This window comes from Thunnus thynnus, chromosome 14, assembly GCF_963924715.1.
Source record: "Thunnus thynnus chromosome 14, fThuThy2.1, whole genome shotgun sequence".
NCBI lineage: Eukaryota > Metazoa > Chordata > Actinopteri > Scombriformes > Scombridae > Thunnus > Thunnus thynnus.
Window position 1 is genome coordinate 4,696,113 of NC_089530.1, and position 27,696 is coordinate 4,723,808.

Below are 27,696 nucleotides of genomic sequence, written 5' to 3' on the forward strand. Positions count from 1 at the left end.
TGGAGACAGAGCATTAGTATTAATTGACTGTTTTGGAGTCTCTCCTGACCTGCTGCACCGCAGTCTGATGGAACCTCATATTGTCCAATATCATTCAGAGTGATCCTTTTCTGGCCATTATTCATTGGAAAGTTTGGGTTGTTGTTAAAAGGTGACAGTTGTCAAATGAAGTATTGCATTTATGAGCTTTGGTGTCAAAAAATGAAACCCTGGAGACACGCAAAGAAAATATTAGCACCATAAAAGAGCTAATATGAATATCAGTTATCAAATTGTTTGAATGTCAGAACAATGTAATCAGTGCTACATGCTGGTTGACAGCATGTCTCTAACCGCTGCCATGGGTATCTATAAATATGTCCAAAAACTGTTTTGTCCTCTTATATATATTAATAACTGCAAAATCATTATTGGTTGAACTTCTTTTTAGAAAATGAGAGGTTAGTTTTAGGGCCGTCATTGTTCAGATTCTTCATATAGTGTGTTTCATTTAATGGACATGGAAAAAAGCTCAAGGTCAATCTTGTCTCTATTGCAAATCCAAAATGTGCTGGTGTTGGCTAGATACACAAGCATAAATACTCAATAGAAATAATGACATGAATAATAAATCATATATTTAAATGTTTTATTTTTTAAATTTCAATTTTAGACAAGAGAAAGGTCTCATCAAGGCCAGATTAATGTGTCACAGGGTTAGACCCACAACCATTCATGCTCACACTCACACCTAAGTACAGTTTAGAGTTGCCAATCAATCCAACTGCATATATTTGGATGTGGGAAGAAAATCAGAATACCTGGAGAAAACCCACGCAGGCACAGGGAGCAGATGTCAGCTCCACACAGAAAAAGGCTCCTGTCATTCGGCAGGTTTGAACCCAAAACCTTTTGCTGTGAGGTGACGGTGAAGTCTAATTTAGATTATTGGTCAATTATTGGTCATTTTGAGTCTGTCCAATATCTGAAGAATGAAATCACTACCAGTTTGACTCTGAAGCAGCAGTGGCAAACAGATTCTCCTGCCAGGCTCCATCAAGGTCAATGATAACACTCTCCAGATTGATAGATTGCAGTGCTGTTATTTGAGTTAGTGTTGGATGTTCTGTCATCATCAGTGGCACTTACAACTGGCAAACAAACATTGCCTGTATTATCTTTGGAAGCAGCTCCTGGCTTAACATGAGTGGGAGTAGCAGGCTGTTAGTCATCATCATCATCTTCAGAAATCTTGCTTTCTGAGAGTCCATCACTGGGACTCTCATGGTTTGAATCTCCCTCACTCAGACAGGCAGTGGGGGGATTCTCTCCTCAAGCCAGTCTAGGGTGGAACTTGGACATGAAGAGACCTCACAGACCAGGGATAATATGGAAGATGGGCCACATCAGAACTAGTAGTGTCTGGCACACTTGGAGTGGATTAGCCTATATCATAGGAGTCTTCATAAATTGCATCCTCACCACTGACGGACAGTGGTGATGGACACCACCATGACTAGGACTGAATTATCGTGATGAAATGAGATTTCTTGAGATTTTAGATTTCTGGAAATGATCAATTTCATGGTTTCTTGTAGGTAGATTGATGGACAAATGTATGTTACTTACAGTATATATTATCTATAAAAATTTTATGATGATTTTGAAGCCTGACACGCTTTTTTAGACTAACACAGGATGCACATGGAGATTAGGTCACGGGTTAAATGTACAGCTCACAGATGGCTGAGGCATCACTTATCTGGATGGGAAAAGCATGGATCTATTTTCTTTCTGTCTTTCATTTTAATTCTCCAGAATTTCCATTCATATGTGTGCGTGTGTGTGTGTTTGTGCGTGTTTCTGTTTGTTCTTTGCATATGGCAGGTGTTCCAACATTCATTTGTTTTCAGGCTTATTTTTCCACTGCAAATGCAATCTGTTTATTTATTAGTGCTGCTGCTGCAAATGTGCTTCTGTGTGTGTGTGTGTGTGTGTGTGTGTCAGGGTGTGGAGATTATGCTGACAAGAAGGTGCAGGGGAGCAGTATCATGCGCAGGCACTGGAGAAGCCATCATGAAGGTTACTCCATCCAGACTCATCTTGTTCCACAAGTAAGTTAACACACACACACACACACACACACAGATGCACACATACTCACACACACACTCCCAAATAGTCAACATTTTAGTCTTGTTTAGATCTCCTTCCAGCGACTTTGTCACTTTGTGAAAGACATGAAAAGATTTTAATTCATCACACATTTACATTTGAGATCCATGAATGATCCTGATTCCAAAACAGGATTATTCTACAGATGTTATCAGATTCATGGTTCAAGGTTTATTTTAATGGTCATTATACAATGCAGGATTGTACAATGACATTTTATGGTAGCCCCCTCCATGCTACACATATATACAATGTATTTATAAATATTAAAATATTTTAAATAAAACAATTAATTTGGCAATAAAATATAAAGTATATAAAAATAGCAGTAAATAAGTAATTGAAAAGAAAAAACTATATATAGAAGGAATATGCGGTTACATATGTACTGTATACAGTGTATGGGTGGGGTGGTGACAGCGGATACCCAGGGCTACTTGGCCGCTCGCCTCTCTAGTCTGCAAATGTCCTGGGCTGCAGAGACACCCTGCAATGCGGGCTGAATCCTGAGGAACACTGTAAACAGAACATAGATGACCCACACAGACAGAAAACACAACACATATTGTAACTTTTTTTCAACACAGGGAATCCAGAAAACACACTCTGGATGAGAGATATCAGTAAAATAACTTAGAGCTGACAGCACTCAAACTATTCAAAGCAAATCTGAGCTTTCTCATCTATTGTCTGGCAGTTCTAACAGATCAGTGAAATTCGACCTCCAGTTCCTCTCCTCCCCTTCCTTCGTCTGTCCTCTGCCGTGTTTGCATTCTCATGTATACGAAACACACATTTGCTTAGACGTGCAAACACTGTCTCTTAACTCCCACTGACTTATCAAGTAATGTATGTACTGTATATAGATCATCATCTGTATTGAGACTGAATTGTTTTTACTGTCAAATATCAGAATGAAAGATTTTAAAGTGCACTGATGTGTGTGTTTAAGCCTTGACTGCCTTCACTGTACCAGTGGATAGACTAGATAAGAGGGTGTCACTGGACATAAACACTGAAATACTCAAAACACACATCTCACATGACCTTTTTTAGAAAAACAGATTTTTCCTCTTTCTCAAATTTGTGGCCATGTTGGCCCATGTGGATTGTGGATTGTTAGTCTTATGCTGATTTTATTTGGATATAATATACAGATGTTTGGATGTGGTAAATAAGTAAGTGAATTGTTGTGTCATATTCCAACTGTTTGCTAACACGTTCATTATAACAACTTTATATGGCGATAATATGTCAATGTGTTTATGTCATTGTGTTTACATATTTTTGCGCTCCAGCATCACAATGCGACTCCATGTGGCTAAAAAACAAACACTCAATTAATGTAGATTTAATCTAGAAGTAATAGCAATACCATACTGCCAAAATACTCCATTACAAGTAAGTAAGTAGTAAGTACTTATTCAAGTAAGTTCTGTGTTGGAAACATTACTTAAGTAAGAGCACTGAGTTGTCACTACTGATGCATTAATGTTACATCAGTTACATTTTACAGTTTCCATCTGAATTGTATGGAGTAAAAATGTCAGGAAATGATAAAATTTTTACTTTTGTGACATTCCATCACTGTGCAAAACCACCACACCACTCAGAAACTAGTCACAAAGCTGTGTAGTAGTTACAATACTGGTATGAAAATATCCCAATATAAAGGTGATACCATGAGTTATAATATAGACACATTATTCTCAGCTAATACCTACTTGAATTATATCATGACATAGCCCAGAATTTGTTTCATGAAATGTAAGTAAACAAAGGCCATATTGGCTCATGTGATACTTGCCATGGCCCACTTTGAGCCTTCAGGGTTGGAGAGCCTTTGTCCCAGCACTGTGTGCTGTCTGGGTAACCCTGGGCAAGCCCAAATCCTAACCCTGAACTGGCCCCTTGAAGAAGAACTCACTCCACAAACATTTCCTCACTCTGAAGGATGAAAACTCAAACTGTCTCTCTCAGTGATACTTTAACACACAGCTTGTGCTTTCAAGCTGAAATGAGGCCTCTGCTTTTTTGCTGTTTGGTTTTTCCACAACCCCCATTATTGTTTTGTTTAGGGTACAAACTAGAGCAGAAACCTACTGGTATCAGGATGTGAATGCAGATAAAATACTGTATACCTCAAGGCTGAGGAATAAGTGTTTATACTCAAAGCACCATTAGGATGTGGGGATAAGTTGACACTCATATCAGTGGTGGGGTATGTGACCTACAGAGGATATCCCACTCACTATTTACCATTTAATGGATTGCATCAGATCACTTATGAAAAGCAGACATAATTGTTCAAAAAGCTTGTGAGAGAGTTCTCAAACACTTGATGATTTTACAGTGGGCCAGTCATAAGGCCTTGCACACTACCAGGCAAATGTTTCTGAGAGACTCTGCTGGCAGAATTATAAATTAGACCTGTTACTCTGTAACTAAAAACATCAAGCCCACTGTATGCTGGGCAGGTAGTGTACAGTGGATTTATCAGAGCTTTTTTTTTTATGAAAACAGCTGCCTGCTGGGTCTGGAAACAACACTAATGAGAGCACTGAGAACCAAAACAGTTTGTGTTGTGGAATGGAAAACCAGAACAATGAGCTGAAAGATGCTAAAATGCTCCGTAGAGCTGAAGGAAGTCACAGTCAGATAGTAATTCTCTGTGGGTTTTTCACTATGACTGATTTCACATTAAATGTAGTCATTTAGTTCATCATTAATATGAAAATATGGATTATAGCAGCTTTAAGTTAAGGATGTGAGTACCTCTTCCACCTACTTTAGATGCTTAAATGTTTGCTGATCTCTCACAAAAACAACTGTGAGATCACACCATGATAGAGATGGTACATGCTACAGTACAATAGAATAAAAACACCTTGACAGTGTAGCATCCTGGGAAATCTAGCACTGTCATTTCCGTCATCACAGTTCTGTACTACGATAGCTCATGGATAATATCCACAGACATCTCTGTGGAAGAATTTGCTTATCTAAGTGGCTATGTAAGTAGAATTATGTACAGAAAGCCCAAATAAAGACACAGGTGTGACCAGGATTTTAGACATGATGTTTGATTAGTGACCAAAAAGTCATTATTATTATCACGATTACTGTATGTCAATTATATTTTCTGTCAATTTTGTTTTCCTAAATTCCATTTAAAAGCCTTCTCCACACTTGAAATTGTGATTTCAATTTGAATTATTCACAAGAAAGTGAATAAGGGTTTCCAAAATGTCAAACCTACACCTTTAAATTTATAGTTGTTGAATTTTTAATTTATAGCTTCTAAGGAACATGGTTAGGTTTCCATTAGATGGATGGAAAAACTAGTTCATGATTAGGATTTGGGTTAGATTGGGATTACAGTTTGATTTAAGATCAGAGTTTTGTTTAGGGAAAGTGTTTGGGTTAGAGGTTCAGGGCTTAGATGTGGTCAATTGAAATTTGTTGTGTCACTGGTCCTTTACATCACCAACATTAAAGCCGGAGAATCTGTGCACATAAAAGGAGACCTGTTATTGAAATATTCTCAGCTGATCCATGCGGAATGAAAAGGACATCAGCGTACAGTTGACCTCCCAACAGTCAGCTGTGTGGAGGTCGATGCAGTCTCTGCAAGGTGAGATTAGGCCCTGCTATTCTTTCCTCGCTGCTGGGCATCTTATCTTTTAGCTGTGTTCACACCCTGAGATCAGTAGTTTTTTTTTTTTTTTTTTTGTCTAAACAAAGCAAAAATATGGGTTGGTAAATGCACATATTTATTTGAAGGGCTATATTGCAGAGTGAATGTCCTTTAGAAGAAATATCATAGGGCTGGGGTTGAGAGCATGGCCATAGTATAAATTAGTTTTAAGTTAAATTAGGGAACAAACAGTTTATGGAAAAAGGCCTCATTAACATATGTAGGTAGCCTACTCACGCTTTCTGTGAGTGTGTATGTATGTGTGTCTGCAAGGTGAGATATGGCCCAGTTGTCCTCAGCCTCCTGGCTGTTGGCCAGTCCGGAAGCTGCAGTCAAGCTAAACAGAGGAAGGCAAAATTATTGCTTTCATAATAAAAGCCTTCACTCTACAGATGACGCTAACAGCTGACACTGACAGGGTAGGAACATACTGAAGTGCACCATCAGGGTAGGAACATATTGAAGAGCACCGTCAGGGTGGGAACATATTGAAGAGCACTGTCAGGGTAGGAACATATTGAAGAGCACTGTCAGGGTAGGAACATATTGAAGAGCACTGTGTGAGTAGGAACATACTGAAGAGCACTGTGAGGGTAGGAACATATTGAAGAGCACTGTGAGGGTAGGAACATATTGAGGAGCGCTGTCAGTGTAGGAACATATTGAAGAGCACTGTGTGAGTAGGAACATACTGAAGAGCACTGTGAGGGTAGGAACATACTGAAGAGCACCGTCAGGGTAGGAACATATTGAGGAGCACTGTGTGAGTAGGAACATACTGAGGAGCACTGTGAGGGTAGGAACATATTGAAGAGCACTGTCAGGGTAGGAACATACTGAAGAGCACCGTCAGGGTAGGAACATATTGAAGAGCACTTACAGGGTAGGAACAGTCAGGGTACGGTCAGGGTCGGAACATACTGAAGAGCACTTACAGGGTAGGAACATATTGGTTGAATCCAAATGTCCACCCTACAAACTTGTGGACTGAGCTGACTTTAGTCATACCTACCTGACATGTTCACGGTCATCACGTCAAGTCTGCAAGAGCACTTTTGCAGACTTGCAGGGGATAAAAATGCACTCTGAGATGGGACTTAAGACCTCCAGTGTTTCTTGCATAGACTGTAAATAATATGGACGTATCCATTGTGACATCACCCATTGGTTTCTGAAGAGCGGTTCTGAAGCTCAAAGTGGGCAGCTCCAGCTGTCGCCATCTTGCAATGCCTAACTCCCGGCTAATCCAAAATGGACAAAGAGGTGGAGCTGAGGCGGGCCGAATGAAGCCTGTTGCTGAAACAAGCCACCTAGTGGCTAGCGACCTATCGCTCAAACGCCACGTCCTTAATTATGCATAACTTTATGGCTTTATAAAATTTAAAGGAGTGAGTTATAAAAAAAAAAAATCACCCCCTGTACAGTTGTCATGAAAGGGGAAATTAGCTATAGAGACCAAAACTATTTTGTACCAGGCTGTAAACATTTTTATTTCTGCTGTAAAGTTGGGTATTTTAACATGGGGGTCTATAGGGATTGACTCGCTTTTGAAGCCAGCCTCAAGTGGCAATTCGAGGAACTGCAGTTTTTGGCACTTCCACATTGGCTTCATTTTTCAGCCCTGGAGGCTGCCATTTGGTTTCTCGCTCTGCTGCTTTACACTAAACGCATCTGGTCAGAATGCTTAGTGAGATTTTCCCTTTACATGAACTGCTAAACACTACTAATATTATATTCACATTAAATCTTCAACTGAGGACCTTCACGTTGTAGATGGACAAAAACCAACCTTTGCCCATCTAGTTTAGCAGATTATAATAAACTAATCCAAGTCATTAAGCCTATAGGACTATCATTCTGTGTGTACATTATACCTCACTACATCAATAAATTTATACAACAAAAGTGAAAAAAGAAAATGTCATCAAAAGTAAATATTTTACATAACGTATTAATATTATTATGATCGTTATTGTTTTTTGACAATAATAATAATTATTATCATTTTGTTTACATCATCAGTTTATAGCCTATTGCTGCAGCATTATGGGTAATTTTCCAAGCGAAGTCTAGTGAAGTCTGCACTCCAAGCGGACTCTCTGGAAGTGAGCAGAAAGTCTTCTTGAGTTGAGGGCCCTTGTGAGTTTGATGAATCGTGGGTTTGGACAGCCCTCAGCACTCACAGACTTCCTGGGAAAGTTCTTAAGTGCGATGAAGTCCGGACATTTGGATTCAGCCTTTGAAGAGCACTGTCAGGGTAGGAAAATACTGCACTTTTATATAAACTATGTGTAGGCTACTTGCTATATTTTCTATGTACATTTCTAGTGTTACTTTTTATTGTGAAAACAGTGAGTGTGCCGGAAACGAACTCGTATTGAGGCTGACTTCACACACCGGTCAGAGAAAAGGGGGCCGGACTCAGTCCAGTGTTCCTCCTACAAAAGCCTTCAGAGTGACAGAGGACAGTCTCAGCTGGGACGGAGGAAACTCGGCGTCAGAAGAGACAAGGAGCAATAACAGGTCTGAATTCTTCCGATTTTTTTGAAGTTTTAGAAGTGATTGTGATCTCCAAGTTCATCGCTGCTCCGCTGGAGTCCTGGAGACAAGTGACCGACACATCACCGGCACCAACAGAAGACGGCATTTATTTTCTGACCAGCTCCGACTTCTTAACATTTACCTCACTGTTTGTCGAGGAATGGTAGCTGCTATTTAACACCAAGCTGAAATGTAAAGAGCAGCAAATCTGGTCCGCTGTCCGCAGGAAGTAAGTGCTCATGGTGAGTTACCGCCAGACCGGTTTAGCCAAACTCCTTTGAGAAATTAAGTAAGTTATAATTACAACAGTTTTCACCACACTTATATAGGTTGTAAAACAGTTATCAAGACTTTTTTTTCATTAAAACACACTAGTCTTAAATTCGGCATGGATCTGGACATCAAAACATTATTTATTCACTAAAATTTCAACTTTGACAACTGGTTTGTCTGTTTTTTACGCACAATTCTAATCCGAAAGTACGGCTGTGAGGCCGGTGCAGAGCACTGACAACAAACAGAAATTGTGAATTTCTTTTTAATAAAAGTGCTTCTCGGTGGGTCATCTATAAGCCGAATTTGCACGAAGAGGCATTTTAAAGGTTACATTTCTTTATCCAGGCTGTATCTGGTATAATAACTTGCTGATAAACAGAAAAGTTCTGAATTGATAGATTTTTGGATTTAGTTTGTCAAAGCATCTTTAACTTGAACTTGAACTGGATTTAGCCTCTTCAGTCACAGCAGTGGAGTCTGTGGTGCTTGTCAAAAGCTTTTTAACTGTCTGCAGAGTACTGAATGACTGTTAAAGAAAAAACCGAAGTGCTCGCCCATGAAAATATTTCACATACTACAGGCCTGTATAGGCTGATGCAGAATATATATATATTTATTCTTTATACACTGTTTCTTAAATACATATTAGAGGATCAAATTTCCAATGTCCTAAGAGCATTTTGCAGTGTCATCTTGGGGTAGGCTACAAATGCATTTATGATTAAAAACACTTTGTAAAATACACTAATTAATTAAATTAAACAAATTTCACAGTAACCACACCGAGGGGAGAAAACTAAAGTAATCAGATTACACTGGGCTACATTGGGGGGAAATGCTGGAATTAATATATAAAGAGAAAAATATAAATGTATATAGACTATATTCTAAATATGGCACTTAGTTCTGAAATATATAGAGTCATGTCATTTTTTCAAGTAGGCTACTCCAAAAATAATATGAACTAATCAGGTCATACATTAATAGAATGTGTCTTTAATTTGAGAAATTGGTAGAATAAAGGGATGTACTGCACAGGATGATAAACCCATCTAACCCTGGTGTATCAGAGGTTACCATCCTCTATAGCACAATAAGAATGCTAATGGTGTAACTAATATATTATTAAGTAGATGTGATCCAGTGGGTAGGATCTTCAAATGGTTTTAAAGCCATAAAAGAATGCTATATTATGGCTTTTAATTTATACTGTTGGTTGTTTGGTTTATGATAATCACCAAGTCATAGTTCAACCATCTTTTTATTTACCTCCAGGTCACTGGGTGGTCGATTTCTAAAAGTACATTTTAAGTAGGTAATCAGTAATCTTTAGCTGGTGGGATATGAACGTGACCCTCTCAGCCCTGCCTATTCATCCGTCTCTTTCCTCCCTGGGGACGATGGTCGCTTTGGTTCCCAGGCAGAAGGAGAACACACAGTGAGGAAAGTGTAAGTATTATCTCTATAAGACATGACAGAACTCTGAATAGCTGATTTTTTTTTTTTTTTAAAGGCTTTAACATACATGATTTTTTAGAAGATTAGCTTGTCAGTTGATGTACGTGGTAAGTGTTGAGTAGGCCTATATAGACACCAAAATGATCCAGATAATAATTCAAGTGAGCATTTATCCAAATTAGTGTTTTCTCAACTGCTCATGACCATTATTTTATAAAGAATAATTACATTATTTCTGGATCATATTTAAATCGATCACACAGAACTGCCTGAAACAGCCATATAATGTATAATTTAAAGTTTGTTAATTGTTTTGCTGGACATGTTTTCATAGTCTAACGTCACAGAAAATGCCAATGTAGTCTCAACTGTAATACACAGTGTAAAGGTTTAGCATGTAACATCTGAGTCAATGATCTGCTTGTGACATTCAGATGATTGTGGGGTCAGTTTGTTAACCAGTAAGCTGAATGACAGTCTTCCAAAAGCTAGATGTAGTTCTTTAACAGGGAGTCCAACCTTTCACCTTTTCAAGTGACTTAGAGTAGTTTTCATGTGGTATACTGTAAACTTGGTGTTGTTCTGTACAGACTACACAGGAAGTTCTTTAGTTAGTTCAATGCAGTTTATGTCCCTGTGAGTTTGCCGGCATTTGTGTGTGTATGTGTGTGTGTGTGTGTGTGTGTGTGTGTGTGTGTGTGTGTGTGTGTGTGGGTTGTTTGTGTTGATCCAGGCCTCTGGGCTCTTTGTGTTTGAGGAGGGGTCTCCGGCCTCGCGGGGCTGACCTCAGGGTTGCCATGGAGACAACAGGAGCCACTTCCTGAATTCTCGGCCCATCCTGCAATACATTATAGGGCAGGGAGCTGGAGCTGAACTCATGATTTGAAAAAAGGAGTGGAAAAAAAGGGAGGGAGCAAAGACGATTCTATTGTAATGGAATAATTAATTCTATGAAAATGTAATAAAGTAAAATAGAGCAATAAATTTAAGAAAAAGAATGCAACGCAGTAAAGTTAGTGTGGAGCCACGTTGAAACAAAAAGCATACAGACCGTACTTCAAGTCGAGGCACCAACAATGTATCCTGAAAGAAATTTAAAGGAGGACAGCCAGTTGGCTGCTTCGTCTTGTCAGACTTGGAAATACGTTTTCTCTCAGCCGTAGATTCAATTCAGTCACTTAACTGTTTATGTTTTCTTGTCATATTAATTGAATGAATTGGCTATTTTCTTTTGATACATTGCATTAGCCTAGCTCAGCATAAAGACTGGATGTTACAGCATGTACGTAACTTTCCCTGAAACCACAAATGTTTGTTTTTAGTTTTCTGTTTGTTGTACAGATTCAACAAATGAGATACAATGTGTTAATTAGTGAGCTTTAGAAGTGCTAGTTGGTGAATTTCTGAACTTTGGAGAGAGCTAGGCTAGCTGTTTACTCCTGTTTCCAGTGTTTATGCTAAGCTAGGTTAATCACCTTCCGGGTCCAGCTCTGCTCTTATCACAGGGACATGAGAGTGGTATCAATCTTCTTATCTAACTCTCTCAAGGAAAACAAATAAGCACATAAGTACATGTATAGTGGGTGTGTAAAGGAAATTAAATTTTCACAAAAATTTAAAATACAAGTTTTACTTGGCATTAGACATTTGTTGAGAAAGGCCAGGAGTTTATTATCAACTTTTCCAACATCATTGCAAAACACTCCACTCTCCTTATTTGGAGACAGAGTTTCCTGCAAGGCCCCGGTACTCTGCACCCGAGGGTGTCGAGGAACATTAACCCGCAGTTTTTGTCCTGTAGGAGTCAACAGTGTTAATAATCAGAGTTCTGGTGACACGGGCCACCAGCTCTGTTAGTATTCAGGACCCTGATCGGAATATCCACCGGTCTGTTAAACTGCTGTCAGAGTCTGATATACAAGGTCAACTTGTCAGAGAGAGAGAGCCGAAGGAAGGAGGGGGGGAGGGCGTGAAAGAAAGGGCAGGATTTGTGCTATCAGATAAAGAATGGAAACTTGTAGGAAAACTCCAGCTACTCGCACACAAATGCGAAGGTCGTGGCTGTTCCCGAGTTTTGCTAATGAAGATTAGGAGCTAAATTGTAATCTAATTATGAAGTCAAGGGCACAGATTACACTTGTTTAATTTGGAGTCAAATATTACTGATTGGCATATCAGTCTAAGCCTCGGGATTTGAGAATCTGGTCAAATGTGTCACTTTTACGGGTAAGTAACACAGTGTATATGTGAGGAATGTTTAGGCTCTTAGATTTGGGTTTAATAGTGGAAAGTCATGTCATTTGGGGCCACGGCAGGAAACCTGTAAATGTAAAACCCACTAGGCTGAGTAGTAACTAGTGGAGTGGAGGTTCAGCTTGACACTACAGGAATGCAGGTACTGAGTCACCAATTACACTTAAGTTACGGAGAAAAAGAGCCAGAGTATTCACTAGTTCCTGATGGTGAATCACAGAGGCGATGCTGTGTGTAGATGTTATACAGGTTGTGTGTTTTGGAAGGACATAATACATCTGCCAGTGGATATGGTCTATGGCAGAGAAGTGGGGCTTTTAAGGAATTCTGTAAAGATGAGGAGCGATAGCGTGTTACATTTATCAGATCAGGCTGGTATTGTAGTATGCATTATCTATTGCTTCCTGTCTACTATTTAGTCTTTCATTTGTGACTCTCTAAAGTTACAAGTGTGTTGTAGTTCTTTTTCTCGGAAAACCTGAAGTGCAAAGAAAGTGAAGTTGTTTACAGTTCAGATTGGTTTGGAATAAGCTAGAGCTGCAAGAAATGGGTCATTAGCATCTAGAGGGAGAGAACAAAGAGTCAACCCCTCACAAGAAGTAAAGCTTCATCAACAGAAAACCCACAGAAAATAACAGTACAGAATGAGACCAAAGAAAAAAATTCAATCTCAAGCATTTTGGTCAATGATGAATTGTGGCCAACACAGTATATTATACTTAAACCTCTCAGGTGATGAAACAGAAGAAAAGCTGCAGGACTTCAAAGGCTGACTTTGGCACAAAATGCAACTAGAGGTCATCTGAAGTGCCTGGGTCCTTGATATACTGTACCTTTTAATGTGTTTAACCTGGCACACTGGCTCTCTCATTGTGTTGCTGTATTTGTGATGTAAAAGAAGTGCCTCTTGAGTGGATGAAAGAACACGGACACGGTGCTTGCCATACTTTAAAGGTTTCCTCTAGCATTTTTAAACACCAATATATCACCATTGAATTCACTGTCACCTTGGCATATTTACTGTACTCAGTTCTGAACATGATAGGCTCTACCTCGCACCAGTGACGCTGCTAGTGTTTCTCGAACTTAAAATGACATTTAAAAGTACATTTCTCAGAAACTCTGACGCCATATTTCAGGGAGTCGGTGTTACTGACAGAGGAGCTGTTAAAGGTATACTATGCAAGATTTGTCGCTTGGTGTTTGTAGACAAACAGCATTCAAAGTTCCTTCCTGGCTCCACCAGAGCGAGAGAGAGAGAGAGAGAGGGCAGCGGTGGTCGAACGAGCTACAGAATGAATGAAGAGAGCAAGCGGCGCTGACGAGAACAAAGAAGTTGAATCAGATAAATAAAACGTTATTTGCTGGTTGTTTCACCGCGGTTACGTTCTAAACCACAAATAAAGACGCCCACACCTCCGCACAACCCTGCAGGAAGGTACTGAATTGCTGGATTCGGTGTGAATGTAGAGCTTCATCCTGTCCGCTGTGGCCTCTCTGCTCTGCATGTGTAGCTCAGCCTCGCCCTCAGTCAAGCAGACACACAGACCTGCAGCTCCTTATACATCCATGACACAGAGACAGAGAGCAGAGCAGAGCAGAGGGATGTAACCTGGTTGCCACGCTACGAGTCCTGACCTCACACCCTGCGCGCTATTATTGGCTGGGAGCTACACACCCACAGCCCAAAGGTTGATGCCCAGAAACATCCTGAACACAGCAAAATAATGAAAAAAAGAAAATAAAGGCAGACGCAGGGTCTCAGTAGATACATGCACAGCCACACACTTCTAGTGAGTCATAAGTGATGACTGAGAGGAATTACTTTTGTATGAGTCTATACATAGTTGTTTTGTTTTTTTTAGGGAAAATCCTATAGTATACCTTTTAACTTCTGTAGTTCTCTACTTTTCAACAGGTCAACATAGGGTTAGCTGTCAGCAGTCAGCTATTTAAGCTGTCTGTCCCTTTACAACATTCAGCATTTGAGAGGACTCATTGTGCTGTTCACAATTTTTCAAGTCTGTCTTAAAACAACAGTCAGGAGCCCAAATGAACATTGAAACAGGTTTTTCTTGCTGTAATCATTCCTCCTGTTCATACTGACCATTAAAATATCCCTTCAGAATGCACTTACAATGTAAGTGATGGGGGCCAAAATCTATTATAATAATATATTTTAAAGTTTGTCTGAAGCTAATGTGAAGCTTCAGTCATCCAAATGAGTCAAATGAAGTATCTTTCAATGTTACAGTCTTTTTAGTGCTAAAGTTCCCGTTTTTGTTACTATACTTCCACCACAGCTCAACAGGGAAACACAAAGAGGGAATTTGATGCTAAAAAGTCTGTAAATGTGTCAGATATCCACTTGACATGACTAACTCAGACTGCTGAAGCCTCATATAAGCTTCACATCGACTTTTAAATGCACTTTTGCACAAAATGACTGTGTGGACACACTGTGGATTTTGGCTCCATTTGGGGCACTGACAGGAGCATTAACCCTAATATACATGTCCTTGATGGTAGAAGTAAACAGGAGCACCCTGTGGAAACCCACGCAAACACTGGAATACCAAGGACCTTCTTGCTATGAGGCAACAGTGCTAACCACTGAGCCACTATGCTGTCCAGTGTGTGTGTGTCTGGATGGGAGGAGGGATGGGGGCAATAGCTCATCCCCACATTGTCTCAGGATCCCCCACTGGCGCCACAAAAGAGCGCAACGCAAGAGCCCAGAAAGCCAGAACAGAAGGAATGATTACAGTGAGGAAAACCTCTTTCAGTGTTAAATGGCCACCTGACTGTGCTTTAGGTTTGTATTCCAATCGGAAAATGGAAGCTCGTGCGCCTAACTTAATAATGGTGGCACTGATTCTCACTCGCATTACTTTTCATGCCATTGTGAAGTTCCTGCACAAACAGTGTTGTCCTTTCTGACATAATAACTAGCATCAGCTGTCCACAATGTCAAAATTGAAAGTAGTTCCGTGAACTCAGCACTCTGTATTAACTGCATTAACTTTTTTTTGGTTAATTTGAATCATGGCACAGAATAACTTACTGATTCACTGAGTACCATCAGATGCCCTCAAATCACAATGGGACTAAGTAACAGCTAAAAACATTGCCCCCCAGCTGGTTAACTGACTGTGTGGCTGTTGAAATTGAAGTGATAAAGGAAACTATTTTTAGTTCTCACCCACAATTCATTTGAATTTCAGTTCAACTTTAACTTTCAGTTCCTGTAAAGTATGATATTTCATTGCCACAAAGCCTGAAAACCTCCACAAAAAGATGCATGCTCACAATTACTTTGCTAACACACTTATGTTTAGCAGATATAATGTTAGCCATGTTCACCATCTAAGATGAGCGTGTTGACACACTAACTTTTGCCAATAAGCACTAAACACAAAGCACTGCAGCAGAGGCTGATGTGAAGTTCATTAGTTTAGCAGGTATTTAGTCATAAACCAAAATATTGGACAGATTAATATCTTGTTTTTACAATTCATACAGAGGGGAACATGAACGTGTGAACCTAATTTAATGGCACTTTGGCATTGCCATCTCTGGAGCCATATGTTTCAGAGAAAGAACAAGAATGTTGTGTTTAGGACTCTTTTTAGAAGGCACACTGCAAGAAAATTTCAATTTATTTCAATTTCATTTATTTTCGATAATCACCTGTTATTCCCAACATTTTTCTCCAACCAAAATGTCACTTGCATTTTGGCAGCGAGTAGTGTCAAGAGTTGAGATTTTATCAGAGTAAGAGCTGCTGGCTGGATTGCATGGAAGCCAAACTGAAAAAGTGCCCCTTAGTCATGCACTACCAGGTATCTACTTATGCTGATACGCCATGCTCCATTAAATGCCTCAGATTGTTAAATTTCATTTGGCTTTGACATTCTCAGCGTACAATAGAGAACATTATGACAATTCAACTGACTGAAAAGCAGCAAACTGTACAGAATGTAAAGATGTAACTACTTTTTATGCATTTTGTAAGGTACAATGTCAGTGCTTATGCCTACCAATATTCCCTTGAAGCTGATAGCTTTGTGGCAAGACCAAATCATTTATTTTGCTGTTTTTCTCCAGAAAATAAGTCTATTTATGTTAATAATGTGGAGGTTTTGGTTGTAAATGATTTTGGATGTTTGCTTTTTGTCATAGCCTGGGTTTTAGGGAACAAACCTAAATTTGTGCAAATCGATTAGCAAAATAGAACAGGACTCAAATTTCTGTACAGCCAAAGCACACAACTCAAACATTCTTTCTTTCTCTCATACACACAACGCGTCTATTAAGCAATACTGTAGATTGTATTCAAACTTCTAGCAGACGGTGTGTGGAAATGACCAGAGGTTAGTACATACACCTGCTCTTATTTCTCCTGCCCTCCTTCTCTTTCTTCTGCCTTTCTCTTGCCTTCCTCCTCTTCCTTCTCTCTCTCTCTCTCTCTCTCTCTCTCTCTTCCTCCCTCTCTCTCTCTCTCTCTCCCTCTTCACTCTGTGTTAGCTGGTTGCCAAGAATCTGGGGAATGCAGGATTGCAATGTTCTGATAAAGTTTGCTTTGTTCCCCAAGTGACCTGAGTGAGAGAGAGAAATGGAGAGAGAGAGTGGTACCCATAAGTCTCCGTGCACACGCGCGCACACACACACACACACACACACACACACACACACACACACACACACACACACACACACACACACACACACACACACACACACACACACACACACACACAGTCTATAGACATGCATGCTTGCACATGAGCATCTTGTTATTCTTGAAAAAGACACTGAAGTGTGTAGACAGACTGTAAATTTAAGAGTATGCACTGTGCTGTGCATTATGCATACAGATCATACAGTTAGACCTAAATAACGTACTGTGGGATTAGTAGCATTCCTGAAGCATTATCTTTGCCCTGCATTGTCAAACCATCCATTAGTCTTTATACAATGAACTTCCTGGAGTTAAGATCATTCAGGAAATCTGGAACCAAAAGTCAAGGGATCTCAAAGCTCCCAGGAATTACTCAAAAGACATAGCAGTGATTTGTAATTTGTTTGTTCATATCTTAACTATATCTTGACATCATAACTCATGGAGATCCTCTGCCTCTTTGTATGGTCTTTACTGGAGTTAAATGAAATCATATTGACCAATTGAGGCAAAGAGGTGAAGCAAATGATACAATACGAAAAAAGTCCACATACAGTAAACAGTTAAAAATAAAGTTTTGCTTGTGAAATCTGAAAATTCCATTTACATATAAAACAGAATTTTCCGGTTGTTTTCATAAATGTATCCATTCACACTGAAACACCTACACAGTCAGCTGGGCAGGAATATGTCGGTGTTTTCTGGTGGCTCCATTTTTCTTGTTTGCACTTAAATGTGAGGCCAATGTTTCCAGATTTATCTACTTGAAAGAGCTTTTTTGAAAAGTGTCGTTTTTGGTTGATGTGGCGACTGTGTGAAGACCAAAATAGGGAAATAAGACATGTTATAAATGTAGCTGGTTTAAAGCAGCTGCTGTCACACACTGAATCTGAACCAGAATTATGATGCTAATAATTTGTGCGCGAAATGAAATGGTACGTTTTTGCGTGTTCTATTTTTGTTTTTTTTACACGCAACTTGTCTCCGAGCTCTAGTAGCAGCAATATTTTGTTATTTGTGCTGTTTAACAAAAAAAGATTAATGTGTTTGGTTCACATGGTGAGTTTCACCAACTGGTAGTGTGTTTGAGCTAGGATAATTTGTTTACAGGACTGCTAAATATTCATTATATATCACCTTCATCTGACAGCATTCGGGTGATCTCAACCTGTGGGGATGATTCAGATAATTCACAAAATAGGATGAGGATTAGGTTGAGAAACAATGAAGGACTCAGGCTCGATCTCACAACGTCATTAAATACAACTGTCAAACGCTAATTTCGGAAGAAAGAAGACACCTGAAAGTTACGTCTTTGGTGTGTAAGAAGAGACATCAGATCTTGTGCAGTGGCAAATGTCAGGAGGTCAAAATTGCCATTGAATTCACTTTTAGCACATGTTGGTTAAAAAGCTCTGTTTGCTTTACAGTAGCTTGACACTTCAGCTCTTTGTTATTGAAGGAGAAGGAGGGAACGGGGGGAGAAATGGCATTCCTGTCTTTATCTCAGCACAGTACACACATGTGATTACATGCTCTCTTGCTCTTTCATTCTCCAACTCTATCACACACACACTCTGACCCACTCTCTCGCTTACGCACACACACACACACACACACACACACACACACAAAGGCACATTCATGCTCGTGCTCACAAAGACATGCAAACTCTTACACAAACACATGTGCCGTGCTGGCTTTCTAAATCTCACTCTTTTCTCTTTCAGACACACATATACACACACACACACACACACACACACACACACACACACAATATGTTATCATGACCGACTTGTGGGGCCCATGCCATCCTTCGAGCATTCAAATTAGTCACAGCATGGAAGTCAAAGGTGCGTGAAGGAGAGTTTGTACTATATACAGAGATGGGCACTGCAGTTTCTCTTTGTGTAAGTGTGTTTGTGTGTGTGTGTGTGTGTGTGTGTATAGCAAAAGAGTAAATGAGAAATGTGGAGAGACAGAGAGAGAGAGAGAGAGGAAGAAACAGGAAGTGAGCGTTTGGGCTGGGAGAGCAGGGTCAGAAAGGGCACTATGGGAGTCCTCCACATTCATTTGCGTGTGAAGAAGTAATTAGATTTGTGTGTGTGTGTGTGTACGTATGCTGAGCTGTGGGAGTGTGTATGATGGCTAAACAGAAAGGCTGAGTTGTGTTTACATGATAAATATGTGTGTATGTGTGTGTGTGGGTTGGGAGTTAAGGTTGTGGAATGTCACATGCTGATAGAATGCTTACTGGACAACAAAGCCGGTGAAAGAAAACATAGTGGAAACCATTAACTATGCTGGTCACTGCCCAGCACTAGTCTTTACTGTAAAACGGAAAGAATGAAAGCGGCCTCCTAACTCTGTAGTGTATGTGAACAGTGCAGTTTTCGGTTTTTCAGTTGTAGTTTTCGGAGACTTTTCCTTTGCAGTTAGGTTAAAAATTGAATTGTGTGGATTGGTTATATGTATTGTTATATGTTTATTAATTCATCTGCAGAAACCTTGCCCATTCCAATGTATGTTTCTCTTACTTCTTGTAAAAAAAAAAAAAAAAAAAAAATTGAAAAAAAAAAGTTGCCATATGAAGCAAAAGCACAACTCAATAGTGGCTAGTATATATGTTTGTTTCATGTATTAATTTAAGAGCTTTTTTTTTTTTTTTAATTCGTAACTTGAAAATGCAAATAAAACAGGTGGATGGAAACGCACCTTGTGATACTGTCATGTATCTGTCATAGCTAACATTGAGTTCAGCTTTTAAGCCTTTTGTTAAATGAGAAAAAAACTCAAAATAATTGTTTTGTATATGCATAATAGAATAAACCTGAGGATTTAATTCATTTTTGAGGTCTGATATTGTTTTGACAAAGTTAAAAAAATGTAGATTCAATGTTATTTCAAAAATATAGAAGAAACTTAACCAAGTGGAGTAGTGAAGACAGGTCAAAATTTTCAATAATATTTAATTTCACTTCTTCTTATTTGTACCTTGGTGGCAGCTTTGAGAATCAGCGTTCCATTAAGGAGGTATTCATGCTTAAAGGAAGTATGTTTTAAAATTGCTTGATTGACAGGTATCACAACTGTGGATATTGGTGCTTGCCTTTTTCACCTCAGCTCTATCAAGGCTTTCTCCTTTGTAACCAAAGTTTGACCAAGATTGAACCCTACGGATGACGACAAAAAATACTACATCATTGATATTCTACAGTGTATGTTTAAGCACTAGCTCCTTAGCTCCATAGCCTAGCTAATTCCTAGTCCTCATCACTTTAGCTCCAACCATGACCAGACAAAATGTTAGCTAGCTAGCAAACATTAACATGTCACTCCTTGCCTAGCTGCTTGCTAAATTTATAGTTTCAAATTGGACATGTTAATGAAAATACATTGGTTGTCAGCTGAGAGCACTGTTAACATGGGAAAAAGGGTCTGGGTTAAGGACTAATGGAAAGTTTATGACTAAGTGCAGTGACGCACATCGCTCTGAAAAGATATGAATTATGGTACTGAAACAGACAGATGTATAGCCTCACATTTAAAGGCACACTTCCTTTAGATTTGTAAAGGACAGCACCAGTATAATTTTACATCCATCCTGTTCCTTTGTGTGATGATGGATTATGTCTCTCAGACAAGGAGCGGGTGTCTGCAAGTTTGAGAATAAGAATAGGCAGTAGAAGGAATGGAAGTGATACAGACAGGAGGTGTCAGCTGTAGAGGAAAGTCACTGCTGTTTCTTTGAGTTCCAAGTTGGCAGAGGGACAAAGGCAAAAAATTTTCCAGTAGAGTTCTGTAATACTGTTCACTCACATTGTATCCATTCAGGTGTTTTTGTTAAGACACTCAGATGATACTCAGACTCCAAGAAATACCCATGTTAACATGATTTAACTTCACACTGTCATAATCAAATATTTGTAAGTACAGGTGAAAGAAATCCACCAATTAGAGTTTATTTCCCTTGTGTTCAATGCAAATCCCATTGATGTATTCTTTTATTAATATAATTACAAGTGTCCTGCCTTACTTCAGGATGTCACTTCTAAAGTGAACTAAAATATCCTCAAAGGTAATATTTACTTGTTTTGAAAACCAGATTGCGATGTTCTGTATTGACTAAATATAATGTTAAAATTTGACATTTTTCTAGTGTATTGTAGAGATAGGTATGTGTGTGTGTGAGTGAGAGTGAGAGTTCATAGGAACTTCATCCTTTCCAGGCCGGTTGGCAGTCAGGGCTACTGTAAACATCCTTGACTGGAAGCTGGTGTTAGGTTCTGGGGCTTTCAGTCGGATGTTTGCAGCAGCCAACTGCTAGTACCATCGCTAGACTTCACCTACTTCATGCTGTCATATGATGTGTGTGAATTTCACAGAGGAAACTGACACACATTGGAAGTATAGTGACAGCTGATTCAAAGAATGCTTATCAAAAAATACAAAGTAAAACTGAAAGCAAGCACTAATAATCCCTCATTGAACAAGAGAGCCATGAGTGCACATTACTACGGTGAATACAGTGGGTCAAAGTTGAAGGCAGTTGGGTTGTAATCTTTTGTGGATGTTTACAACAGACAGTTTGGGCAATAATTTTACCCTTCACCTTCATTTTCTCTTCCAAATAAGTAAACTTCTGGCTTATGTCTGATTGTCTGACCACTTGTTTTTATTTGCCCCATTGGACTTATTTTTAGCGATATCGCCACACTCCGAGATCTCAGCAATTACTTACTTGAGTACAATATCATCATAATGAGTGTTGGGCAATAAGTAATGTGATGCTTTTCTGAGTAACGAGTAGTGAAGTAGTTAACTGTTATGAACGAGGAGTGTATGGGATTACAATTTGAAGTTCAGTACTTAAATTGTGGTTACAAAGCTAATCCTGTTACCTTGACAAAGTGGGGGTCAACTTGTTTGCAGTCTTACAGGTGAAGGAGGGTTGATATCAGTTTGGTGTCAATGCGTTCAGTGGACAGACTGGTTCTGTATGTGCTAGCTTGGTGTGGAGGCTGTAGGTGAAGGGGACAAGCTTAGTTGCCACCAGAAGAGAGGAAAAGCAACTCCCGGTAACTTCAAAGTTGTGTTGTGTCCTCTTAGCTGGCTTGCTAATGTTAGCCACTGCTAAGGCTGCATTCAAGAATCAGCTGGTTTAGTTCAGAATTGGAGGCTGTGAGAACGATGCAGCTTCCCTGAGACGCGAGACTTCATGCAGTCACTGGCGCTAACGTTAAACTAGCTGTTGATGGCCAGCAAATACGCCCAAACTGTAGGCTAGCTCCTTGTTAAGCCACAACATCTCAATTTCCATTTCCACATTAATTGTTACAGATTCAACCGTTGGCCCAAACTGCAAAAATAAAAGTCATGCTGTAATAAACAGCAGTTTTCTTTTAAAAGTCTCTAAACACTTGGCTCCCTGATACTTACATTTACTCAGAATTTTGAAAATCAAGGGCTTAAACCTTTCCCCAACCTTTTCGGCTGTGAAAGGTGACGTTCATTGCCCCAATCACAGTCTCAATAAAGGCAGTTTGAATTGTTTTTGCTCACATTTAATAATGTGAGAAAAGACACAAGTTGCATGACTATAAGTGACTAAAACTTTGTCTAGTAATGGGGGATGACTCAGTTCATTGCAAAACTATATATGTACCACCAGGACAAAGCATAAATCACAGAAATGCTGGAGGGAAGGAAAGTGGTGTGAGTCCAGGGAGAAATGGCTCACAGTGATAGCCGTCTCCATTCGGGCCATTTGGTTCCCAGTGGATGGGAGCGGCTTCATCCTCCCCTGAGAGCTGAGAACAGGGGAGGAGGGGAAGGAAAAGGGGAGAAGATCCATAAAGACAAAGAGATAAGCAAGAAGGATAAAGGGAAAGAGGAGCAAGATGGGAAGAAAGAAAATGTGAGCTGGGAGATGAGGTGAGGTGAACTTTGAGAGGAAGCTGAGACAAAAATTATCATTGCTGAATGGTTTGGTTTAGATTCCTCTCCCCCCTCATCAGTCGGAGCTGAGGGGATGTGGGTGTAACATACACTACAGGACCACAGACAGGAAAGGAAGGAAGGAAGGAAGGAAGCATTCTAATATTACAGGCTCCCCCACCCCCACATTCATCATACCATGAATGAAAACATGCTGTGCTTTTCGCAGTTTCTGTCTAAACAGTCTCTGCGTTCCTTCCTTGGTGCTGGAAAACCCAGGAAATAGACAGTTCAACTCACAAAAGCTCCTCTAAATGGAGGGAATCAGTGAAACCAAGCAATTTCTAGATGATGCAACAATTAATTTGTTGACGTAACAAAAAAAAAAAGGGGGGGATATTTCAAAATCTTGGCAAATAAAACTGAAACTACCTCTGAAGTATGTTTAGAAAGTATTGTATGGCTTTTTCCACAATTTGGTTCAACTGACCATTGAAGTACAGTATATTTATTGACCTCTGAGCTCCAGGAAGTGTAAACATCCTACACTCTCGGCGTCCGCCCCCTGGTGGCCGGGAGTGGGACTGTTTGCACTGCCTGGCTCAGGAACTCAACTACTGCACAGCACTGTCCTTACATTGTATTTATCTGTCTGTTCATTTCAGTGCAGAATGCAAAAATCATACTTATACATACATAATACAATTTACTGTGACTTTAATCTTCCATATATCTATAAATTTAACCATTGACACACAGCTGGTTGCGAGAATCATTGGGAGGTGTGAACAAATAAAAACACAAGGATATTTTATGGAGCTGGTACATTTTTACTTACCTAATAACCTAAGTTACTAGTCTTCCATTTCAAATCCATCACACACCTATAAACTAAAAATGGGATTGTGCATGCGGATCCTTTTTGTGGAGTTCCAGTCAGCACCATCAGACCTGCACCAAACACTGTCACTACTGTTGTCGATTTTAGCAAAAACATAAATTGATTAATGAATCAATCCATTTTCAGGTATTAAATTGCTTCCTGTGTATTAAAAAGTTCTTTAAAAGTCTTAATTTTAACTTGGTGAACCCTGCAGAAACCAGATCAACAATGAACAATGAAGCTGAACATTTGACTTTAAAGTCTTCTGTCTTTTAACAAGTCCTGAAAATAATTCTAATGTCTTAAAATGTATTGTCTAATCACAATACGGACCAATGTAACATGTCAAGTATTAAATTCTTGAAGTTTTTCAATTAAAAAATGTTTCCCCTCAGATGAACCAGCCTGGCCACACAGTACATTACTGTAGACCTATAGTTTCTCACAGTGTCAAAGTTTTTCAAATTGTTGTTTGTTGTGTTGTGTCCTCATTCTCTGTATGTCATTTTAAAGGACATCAACAGTGTAAAATGAAAAAAAAAGTGTCTGGCTGCTTATTTAAATAAAGAGCTATTAAAGTATCAACTGAAGGGTCTGTGCAATTCTTCTGACATCCTTGGTGGGACTGCTGAGGAATGCTTGCCATACTGGACAGGAAATAGGGAGCGGCCATCTCTGATTGGCTGGTTTCCCTGACCCAGCGACCTCGGTCATGGCTGTCCCACTGGGGCTGGAACACACACACACACACACACACACACATACATCAGAATATGTGACAGAGTCCAGAGAGCAGAAGTCCAGGGAAAGGAAACAGTGGAGTAAATGGGGGTAACATGATGGGAAATTAAACCTATTATATACAAAGTAACATGAAAGTGCATGAAGGATGTTCTTCTAAAAGCTGAAGATCAACAAAAAAGAAAAATAACCCTCTTAAAAACCCACACTAATACATATATGTGGGCAACGTGTGTGTGTGTGTGTGTGTGTGTGTGTGTGTGTGTGTGTGTGTGTGTGTGTGTGTGTGTGTGTGTGTGTGTGTGTGTGTGTGTGTGTGTGTGTGTGTGTGTGTGTGTGTGTGTGTGTGTGTGTGTGTGTAAGCCCTCCTTGTCATCTTAAGTGGCAGTAGGAGGAAAGACGCCCAGAGGAAGCAGAAGCAGCGGGTGGGGTCAGTGTGTGTTTGTGTGTACACGCGAGTCTGCTATTTTAGAACTAAAAATATACAATCTGTAATAAATATGTACGCAGGGAGGATGTGGCTCTTTGAAAGTGGAATGACTGTGAAATCTGTTTGGCCAGTGTACACCGTTGATCTCACTACACCCGAACATGATGAAAAGTATTCAGAGGCTGACGTTTAAAAGGATGTGATTTCTCCTCGTGGACACTAGAGGTCATGTCAGTCCTGCCTTATGCTAGTTTTATGAACAGCACTGTTAACCATCAGCACTATGTCAGTCTGTGGTATCACACACTTCCTTCTACATAACATTTGTCTCTGTATAAATACAATTGCTTCCTCCATCCAGCTGTTGGTAGGATTTATACTCTAGGTATGCGTACATTTTTAAAGTATTTTTAGGGAGATGGAGACTGAACATTGCCTATTTGAGCACATTAAAACTTTTTTATACTTGAGTGTTTGTCTATTCACTATGTTGTCTCTCTCTTTATATATATATTACTGTAACTGTTTCTGTCAAGTGGATATGATTCATATTTTGCACATCATACATATTACACTATATTTTAAGCTGTTATAGTATAATATTGAATGCAGTTCTCTGCTGACTGTATGTTCTGCTGTTATTTTGTCATTTTATGTTTATGTGTTTATATTATGTTTCTGTTTGCTGCATCCTATTAAGATTTACTGCTCCAATTATCCAGTTTCCTCTCAGTCACCTACTGTGTTTGATCGTTGCACATATTTAAGGTATAGCATATAACAAGGTTTCAAGTACAATGTACCTTTTTGTTAAATCAACCAATTGCACTATTCACAATAGCAAATTATTACTGTACTGAAAAAACAAAACATTTGCAGAACTGTAAACATGAAATATAAATCTTGTGCTTGTACTTCTGCTGTCATCTTATACATGTTGCTTACAAGAGAGAATGATGTAAAATGTGCAGTCCATGCAGTCAGATGGCGTTATAGTGTCACAGTAATATATCACTACTGTACCGGTTCAACTACCAACCTGTAAGTGTTATTCTGTTTGGCTGAACTCAAGGCTGAATTAAAGATATCAAGATATTGCTGGACTGGTTATTGCATATCTCTGTGTCTCTAAGAAATCTGTTTCCGATTGGCACTGTGAACAAGTGTGTGTTCATGCATGTGTAAAAGCAGGGTGTTGATAATCTGCACCTCGGGGATGTACATTCTCTCTGGCAGCAGAATGTTTTTCCGGGTCAGACCCAGTAGCCAGTAGCACACTGTGAAAAATAATATGAAGTTCCTGTTTTCTGCACATCAGAAAGCAGAAGTGGCCTCTAACTCCGCTCGAGTTTCTACCACAAGGCGGAGAGCAGGGAAAGCCCCCGAAACTAAGACTAACCACAGTTTCGGCCAGTCCCTAGTCACAGAGACTACTGCTGAGGCAGGACTATATATAATATGTCACTGTGTCTTTTGAAAGATTACACAATGACAGATACAATCAGTGTAAGGGTTATCCAAGCGGAATTGACTGAAATTACCTCAGAGTCAACAATGGACAAACAACACATACATTAACCCTTTGCAAGACTGTCAAAGACTCAGCTGTGATTCCAAAAACACACTTGCTGCACAGCTTCACTTTGCAAAACTCAGCCAGTTTTGACATTTGGCTTTGATGCTTGCGGCTGGAAAATATAACCATGTCCTAATTTTTTTTTTCTGTGTTGCGTTGCAGTGATGCAACTAGCTATTTACAGCCCACCCTAAAACAAAACAGTGTGTTAATTTTGACAGTCATGTTAAATTCAGTGACAGATGAACATTTAAAAGTTGCAGTTTGCGATGCATTTTGGCAGAAATGTCTGAGCATTATGATAAACCTTTTCATTCACTTGTAGAATTTATTTTGCAGGTTAACAACGACTGAAACCAGGCTGTTCATGGTCAGAGACCAAGGTTAACAGATTTTGAACAATAGAAATGCCTGCATTCAAACATGAAGTCATGGAATTTGACAGAACAGCCATTAAGAGAACACACTGAAACCTTAAAGCTATTATAATCAATATCTTTTATATTAGCAGTAAATAAAACACCTACATTCATGTGAAAGGTGTTGCATGCAGTGAAAAGCTTTCAGAGACAGTCACGAGACTGCAGATCCCCTCAGCTCTATGGAGCTTTTTAGTGTCTTTCAGTTCATTGTTTTGGTTTTACAGCCGCAACTTCACTGTTTTGCTTCAGTCTCACTGCCAATGCTAATGCTAATTTTCATTAGCAAAAAACAGGCTTAAAACCATTAAAACAAAATGTACTCAACGGAAAAAATGAACATCCAACTACTTAAAGGGTCTTTTAGTATGACTAAATGCTGAACAAGACTTTTTTAGGAGACCAAAATGGTAGAATTAACTTTGATGAACTGAAAATACACTGAGCAGCAGCTACACCTTTACTCTGTGAATCTGGGGTTACACCATGGTTATGTACCTAACCAATGTTGTCACCATGGTAGTCTTGCCCTAAAGCATACCCTGCTTTATCGTCAATTTAAATTAAATGGGACCATAATTTACAAAATGAACATCATGCTGTATTGAAGAAGACTTGAAACTAGCTTGAGACCATAAACTCATTAG

General features: G+C 39.4%; 1 protein-coding gene and 1 long non-coding RNA gene across 2 annotated transcripts in view; one reads left to right on the forward strand and one right to left on the reverse strand.

Moving 5' to 3' along the window:
• The window catches only part of LOC137196633 (regulating synaptic membrane exocytosis protein 1-like), a 275,917-nt gene that overhangs the window by 114,320 nt on the left and 133,901 nt on the right, over window positions 1–27,696 (reverse strand). The window lies entirely within an intron of this gene.
• Window positions 1,993–26,149, forward strand: LOC137196631 (uncharacterized). Its single transcript, XR_010931279.1, has 3 exons — window positions 1,993–2,093; window positions 7,874–8,108; window positions 8,204–26,149. It is a non-coding gene; the product is annotated as an uncharacterized lncRNA (long non-coding RNA).